We start from the raw sequence: 7,524 nt of genomic DNA, 5'->3' as shown, positions 1-7,524 counted from the left end.
AAAGGAAAAATTTTTTTGAACCTGTGACATGGATTCCTTCCACGTACATCACCGTCGTAAACCACCACACACAAGATGAGAAACTACAAGAATGAAGTAGGCCAAATAACTTTTCATTTAATTTTCTTCCTGAACTTTCTGAATATTATTATAATACAGTACCCCTTTGATTCTCCTCTCAGGTGAAGTAGTTGCCAGCTCAAGCAATACAAGGAAAATCACCTGTGCAAAACTGCAAGAAAAAAGTGATGAATGGCCGTGTTATTGCTCATCTCATGAATCCTAAGTGGGCCTACAATAATTGCATTCCGAAATGCACACTTCTCTTGCCTACATTGTGGACACAACTTTCCATCCGACGAGCCGTAAACGAGTGCAGCGCAATATAGTGCAGGCATTTTACGCAAAAAAAAGGGTCAACCTCACACTAATTGCAACAGAAGCAAACTCAACTGATTTGTGTATCCTCAATATGTCCTGAATGAGGAAAAAAAAGTTCTAAGGAATTGCATGGGTGGAAAGTTTTGAAAAATGCATAAATATGATCCTACCAAAAAACCGATTTTTAGCCCTTTCTGCTAGATTTGACTATGCTGTATTTTTTTCCTCGAAGCAAAAAAAACACATAGAGAGTATCAGTGATGAGAATTTATTGTGATCACATCATCACATAACTGATCAACTGTTGATCAAACGATTGAACCAATTAAATATGTGTACAGAATACATATAACACTACACAATGTCATCATCGTCGTCACAGGGCATCTGTATTGAGTTAGTGCAGCTGGATCCCCTGTAGTTTCCACATGCCACTGTAGATAACTCCACTGTAGATAACTAAGAATTGTCAGTGTGTCCTTCCAGTCACGGGATTGCCTTGCTTTGGTCATGTCTTTGTTCTGCTCTCCAGTGTTGTAGTTGACCCCCGTGAGTCCCTCCATTGCCTGGTTTACTTCTGCACAGGCGGGCATCGATAGCAGCCACAACAGACGCTGTTGCTCCGTCATCCCTCGCCCTCGTGTGAGCCCACCACTGGTTTTTAAACTTCTCATCAGAACCTGCTCAATGACCAGGTCAGGTGAGAGACCTGCCCATAGGCGATCGCTTCGCCGAATCACGTGGAACCCTTCCTCGAAACGTTGTTGGACTTCTGGGTGTTCAGTCTTGAGGTTGTGCATCTGCTGAAGATACACCCTGACAGATTTGGTGTAAAGATTGTGTCCTGATGCTGCCAGATAGCCTGCAGATGTAAGGCCCAGTTTCCAGTGCGTTCTGCACTGATGTATTTTCGTAGGATGTCCAGCATGTCCATGTACTGAACCCAGAGTGCTGAAGTTCTAGAGGACTTTTTGGTGGACTCGATGTGCTTTTGAAGGTGGTCTTTGATTCTCACTAGAACTTCAGACTGACAAACTTCTTCAGCAGATATAGCCCCATTTATCAGCTTCTCATAGATCTTATAAGCTCCCTCCAGGTCCGCATCTCTGCTTCCATCTGTTATCTGATGATCCGGTGGCCTTGCAGCTGCAGCTGCTTCGGCTGACTCTGACTCTCCATCCTTACTGTTGTCTGGAGTTCCAGATTGCTGTGGTAGATGGAAATCGAACACGTTTGATAGCATCAGTGCATTGAGGGCTGCATCAACAATTGAGTGTGCACGAACTGCTCGCGCAACAGCTTTGCCACACATCATGTGGATTACTGCGTTTGGGGCATAGATCAACTCCAGCAGTTCTTGTAGCCCAGATGAGGCCATCAAGTGTCCGATGCAACCGAGGAAGCTCATTTCTGCATGGAAGCCACCCAAACGCAAGACCATTCGTCTCAGATCACTTTCCATTGGCTCAGAGTTGATAATCATGAGAGCCTTCCACCAGAGTGGCTGATCAAACGTGATTATTGGGGTGACATTGTGGCATCGTGCATGCTCACTAACAAATGTCAGGGTCGAGAATATGCATGTGCTATCACTGGGATTCAGATCGATCATTGGCAGAAGCATAACAGTTGCTTTGCCAGGGTGGTCACCATAATGCATGAACTGCATCATTCCTGACCATGCAGGTCTGGGAGACCCAAAGAGGACGGATGCTTTCCACAGGACATCAAGATTTTCACAGCTCTTCTGGACCTGAAGGTTGACAAGCTTCTGGTAGGTCAGTGCCATCAAATTGTGCCTTTCGTCTGTGGTACCGTACTTGTACCCTTCCAACCATTGCCACATCCAAGGAAGTAGCCTTGATCCTGGGGATTGGCTGCCTTGATCTAATTCCAGGGGTTATGGCTGCAATCATTCCTATACCATGGAATGTACCAAGCCCATCAAGCGTGCGGATGTTATGGTCGACATTGTCAGTTACATATTGGACAAACTCTATCGATAGGTCATGAATGTGTGTTCCATGGAATTTGGCTGCATTTCGTTCAAACTGGTGCACCTCCTGGTATGCGCAACAAAACCCAAGGTGATGAAGAGTATCAATGAGGAACCGCGATGCAAAGTGGTGATATAGTTGCACGCCCACCCCAAACTGAAGTGGTGCTAACATGACTCTTGGTCTAGTTGCCTGCATCATTGCTTGTCCAATTGCCGCCACTTTGGCTTGAGTTTTGGTCCCGGCAAATAGTTCTTCCAGGAGCACGCGAAGAGTATCTGGAAGAAAACTGACGCCAGCCTCTTGCGATTCTATGTCATCAAGAGCTGGGTAAGACTCATAGGATAACCCGATGTCTTTGATATCTTGTTTGATAAGCTTTGCAGCTGCCTGCACAAGCTTGATCTTCTCTTGATCTTCTGTGTTTGTTTGTTTCTGCTGTGTCTCATAGTAGTCTTGCAGCACCACCCTGGCTGTTGTCCTGATGGTAACCACGTTTGGTTTCCCATTGATCTCGGTGTATATTATCTTCTCGCCGAAGTGTTTTTGCAGACCCCTCTTCATATGGGTGTAACCGTATGGTTCATGTTCGCTGTGTGCAAGCTTCTGCTGCATGAGGTCAATTAGATCATTTATGGTGATCTGCTCATCATCATTTTCTTCTATGTACTTCACAACCTCCAAGAATGCTGCTGTCCTCTCATCAACGACAGGCCGACCAGCCTTCCTCCTCTTGGAGTCTTCTGTGTTTGTCTGATACGCTACTGGTATCTGCTTGTTTGTGCGAAAATTCACACTGCAAGTCTGGTGGTAGACTGCATCTGCTGCATGTAGGTCATGCACATGCAGAATCCGTGCCTTCACAGTCTCTGACCAGTCATCACCTCGTGCACGACATGTTGCCAAAAGCGTGTCCTTGAATTCAATTGTCCTGACTTGGAAAACACTGACTTCACTTGGCTTCTTTCTCTTTTTTCCAAACTGAGCTGGTGTGCCACAAAACAGGCAATCAGTACTGTAAGAGAACCTCCCTGTAGTCGATCTTAGTGTAGGACTCTCACTGCTTGTACTTGTTTCTGACTCTTGTTGCCTGGTGTCCTTGGCTATCTGTTGTGGATTAATGTATGTCCAGCGACAGTCTTTGTGTATCTTATCACCAGGTACAGCATGAATATTGTCTCCCCTTGTTTTACTGGCCTGGTTGATAGATGAACTTCCCTTCTCTCCAAGTGTTGATACTGACGACTCTCCTCCGTCCACAGACTGCTTGCAAATGACACACTGTTCATATGCCTCCATTTCCTGAAAGTGGAAAAAAAATATGCACGTTGAAAAATATGCACGCACGGTTGAAAACGTGCATGTTTGGAACTGGATCCTAGTCAGGGATGTGCAGAGGATGTTAGAGGGTTCATAACTCAGAAAAGAGCACTGTAGTTGTGGCGTGCGCGGCGTGTTTAAACTAGTTAGCAGAATATGTACAATGTGACATAATGTAATAAATAGCTAGCTTGTAGCGGCTACCGCTGGGTTTTCACAATCGCCTTGCACCTATCAAGGACGCGGAGCGATCACCATGCCGGGCTCGTCCAGGACGCCCGGGCAGGCCCACGCTCAACTTGCCAGGCCTCGGTCGGGACGCCCGGGCATGCCCGGGCAGGCTCGCCCTCAACTTGCCAGGCCGCAGCCAGGACGCTGGGCCACGCCCCCTCTCGCCTTTCCTGGGCAAACGCTCCGGGATGATATATATTGCTGCCCGACAAACGGGCTTTTCAGAGTGCCTGAGTGTTTGGTTTGATTAAAGCAACTCGGATGAATTCCAGCTTTTTGTCGCGTCCATTCTTCCGATCGACGTGGGAGCCCCAGCTCCTTCATTGGTGACCTACCGACATGGACACGGCAGTCGCCCTTAAACTGCCTACCTTCTGGGAGGCTCACGCGGCGGTTTGGTTCGCACAGGCGGATTCCCTGTTCGCCCTGCGAGGCATCACGGCCGACGACACCCGCTTCCACCATGTGGTAGCAGCGCTCGGTTCGGCCACCGCGGCCCGCGCCCTGAGCCTCCTCGAGAGCCCGCCAGCCGCTGACAAATACGGCGCGATTAAGAAGCTTCTCCTCGACGCTTTCACCCTCCCATCGGCGGAACGCGCACGGCGCCTGCTCGACCTGCCCGAGCTCGGCGACACGCGCCCTTCCGAGCGAATGGACTACATGCTTTCACTGCTCGGCGAGCACTCTCCGGCATTCCTGTTCCGGGAGCTGTTCCTCCGTCAGCTGCCTAACCCGGTACGCCTCGCCCTGGCAAGCACGACGATCACAGATCCCCGGGCCCTTGCCAGAGAAGCCGACAAGATCTCCGCCGCAGGACAGCGCATCGCAGCGGCGACATGGGACCCACCGCCGTCCGACGCAACACCCATGGCGCCCGAGCACCCGGCACGGTCGACGACCGAACTGCCGACGCAATTGGCGGCCGCGACACCGAGCCGACCACCTCCGTCATTTTTTCGAAAATTGATCTCATACGGGGATATCACCAGGTACCTGTCAGGGCGGCCGACGTCCCTAAAACGGCAGTCATCACGCCGTTCGGCTTATTCGAATTCTTGCGGATGCCGTTTGGTCTCAAGAACGCGGCTCAGGCGTTCCAGCGCTTGATGGACGGCGTGCTGCGTGACCTGCCGTTCCTTTTCGTTTACCTGGACGACATCCTCGTCGCCAGCACGTCCCGGGCCGAGCACCTCCTCCACCTCCGAACACTGTTCGGGCGCCTCAGCGAGCACGGCCTCATCGTCAACCCGGCCAAATGCCACTTCGGCACGACGGCCGTTGATTTTTTGGGCCACCACATCACCAAGAACGGGGCCGTGCCGCTGCCAACCAAGGTCGAGGCCATCACCACATTCCCGCGTCCCCGCACCATAAAGGCCCTGCAGGAATTCCTGGGAATGGTGAATTTTTATCACCGCTTCGTGCCCCGCGCTGCTCAACTCATGCGGCCCCTCTACGAAGCCCTCCGGGGCAAGCCGGCCAAGCACGACATCGCCTGGTCCGCAGCAATGGATGCGGCCTTCCAAAGCTCAAAGCGGGCCCTCGCCGACGCAACACTGCTCGCTCACCCGGTGCTCAACGCTCCCATCGCCCTCACCACGGATGCCTCCGACGACGCGGTGGGCGCCGTACATGAGCAATGGGTGAACGGGGTTTGGCAGCCACTCGCTTTTTTCAGCCGGCAGCTCCGGCCGAACGAGCTCAAATACAGCACGTTTGACCGGGAGCTCCTCGGTCTACACCTGGCCGTCCGCCATTTCCGCCACCTCCTGGAGGGCCGACCTTTCACGGCGTTCGTCGACCACAAGCCGTTGGTTTACGCCATGGCCAAGGTCACGGAGCCGTGGTCGGCCCGCCAACAGCGCCACCTCTCCGCCGTGTCGGAGTTTACCACGGACATCCGGCACGTCGCCGGCAAAAACAACGCCGTGGCCGACTGTCTTTCCCGGGCCAGCGCGAACGCGGTCCACCTGGGCGTGGACTTTGCGCTTATGGCGGCGGACCAAACCACCGACACCACGGTGCAAGCCCTCCGGGCGGCGGATACGGGCCTCCGCCTGGCTGACATCCCCTTCGCGGACACTGTCCTGCTCTGCGACGTCTCCCAAGGCCAGCCTCGCCCCATCGTGCCCGTCACCTGGCAACGCCGCATCTTCGCCTCCCTCCACGGCCTTTCCCACCCGGGCCGGAAAGCTTCCCAGAAGCTGGTGTCGGTGCGATTCGTCTGGCACGGCCTTCGTCGGGACGTCCGCGATTGGACCAGCACCTGCACGGCCTGCCAACGGGCCAAGGTCCACCGACACACCCAGGCCCCGCTGGCACCTTTCACCGTGCCCGAACGACGTTTCGACCACGTCAACGTGGATCTGGTGGGCCCCCTCCCCCCGTCACGGGGGTTCACACACCTGCTCACCATGGTGGACAGGACCACCAGGTGGCCGGAGGCCGTTCCCCTCGTCTCCACCACCACCGCCGACGTGGCGCAGGCTTTCATCGCCACCTGGGTCGCCCGCTTCGGCGCACCGGCGGACATCTAGTCAGACCGCGGACCACAGTTCACCTCCGAGCTGTGGGGCGCGGTCACCCGCAACCTGGGGGTCAAGCTCCACCGTACTACGGCCTACCACCCCCAAGCAAACGGGTTGTGCGAGCGATTCCACCGCTCCATGAAGGCCGCGCTCATGGCCGGCCTTCAAGACGGCGGTTGGGCCGACCGGCTGCCGTGGGTCCTTTTGGGCCTCCGCACGGCCCCCAAGGAGGACCTCCAGGCATCCACCGCCGAGCTTGTCTATGGCCAGGCGCTACGCGTCCCGGGCGAATTCGTGCCCGACGCTACCAGTCCCTGGTCCGCAGCTCACCAGCGCTCGGACCTCCAGGAGGCCGCCCGACGGTTTGCCCCCGTGCCAACATCCCACCACGCTGACCCCCAGTCCTACGTCCCCCCAGCACTTCGCACAGCGGAGTATGTTTTTGTGCGTCACGACGCACATCGGGGGCCACTCCGGCCGCCGTACGACGGGCCCTTCCGGGTGCTGCGACGGGACGACAAGTCGTTCGTCATCGACATCGGCGGCAGGTCGGACCGGATTGCGGTGGACCGCCTCAAGCCGGCGCACGTGGACGTCGACCACCCACCACGGGTGGCCCTTCCGCCGCGGCGAGGCCGCCCCCCGTCCACGGTGCCCCCCACTCGACCGCCCACCACCACACCGGGCCCCCTCCCACGACCCGCCAGGGGTCGCTTCGGCCGGGTCATCAGGACCCCCCTCAAATTGACCCTGCCGGTGCAAGTCGATTCTGGGGGGACGTGTGTAGCGGCTACCGCTGGGTTTTCACAATCGCCTTGCACCTATCAAGGACGCGGAGCGATCACCATGCCGGGCTCGTCCAGGACGCCCGGGCAGGCTCGCCCTCAACTTGCCAGGCCGCAGCCAGGACGCTGGGCCACGCCCCCTCTCGCCTTTCCTGGGCAAACGCTCCGGGATGATATTGTTACAGACGCGGCTTAGATGTTATTTACCGAGCGGTTTGGTATGACCACGTCTGCACAAGTTACCCGATTATACCCGAACGTTGACTAATCGCGCTACGCCAG

Source organism: Myxine glutinosa, chromosome 1, assembly GCF_964187855.1.
Source record: "Myxine glutinosa chromosome 1, kmMyxGlut1.1, whole genome shotgun sequence".
In the NCBI taxonomy this organism is placed as follows: Eukaryota; Metazoa; Chordata; class Myxini; order Myxiniformes; family Myxinidae; genus Myxine; species Myxine glutinosa.
This window is presented reverse-complemented; position numbering follows the sequence as displayed.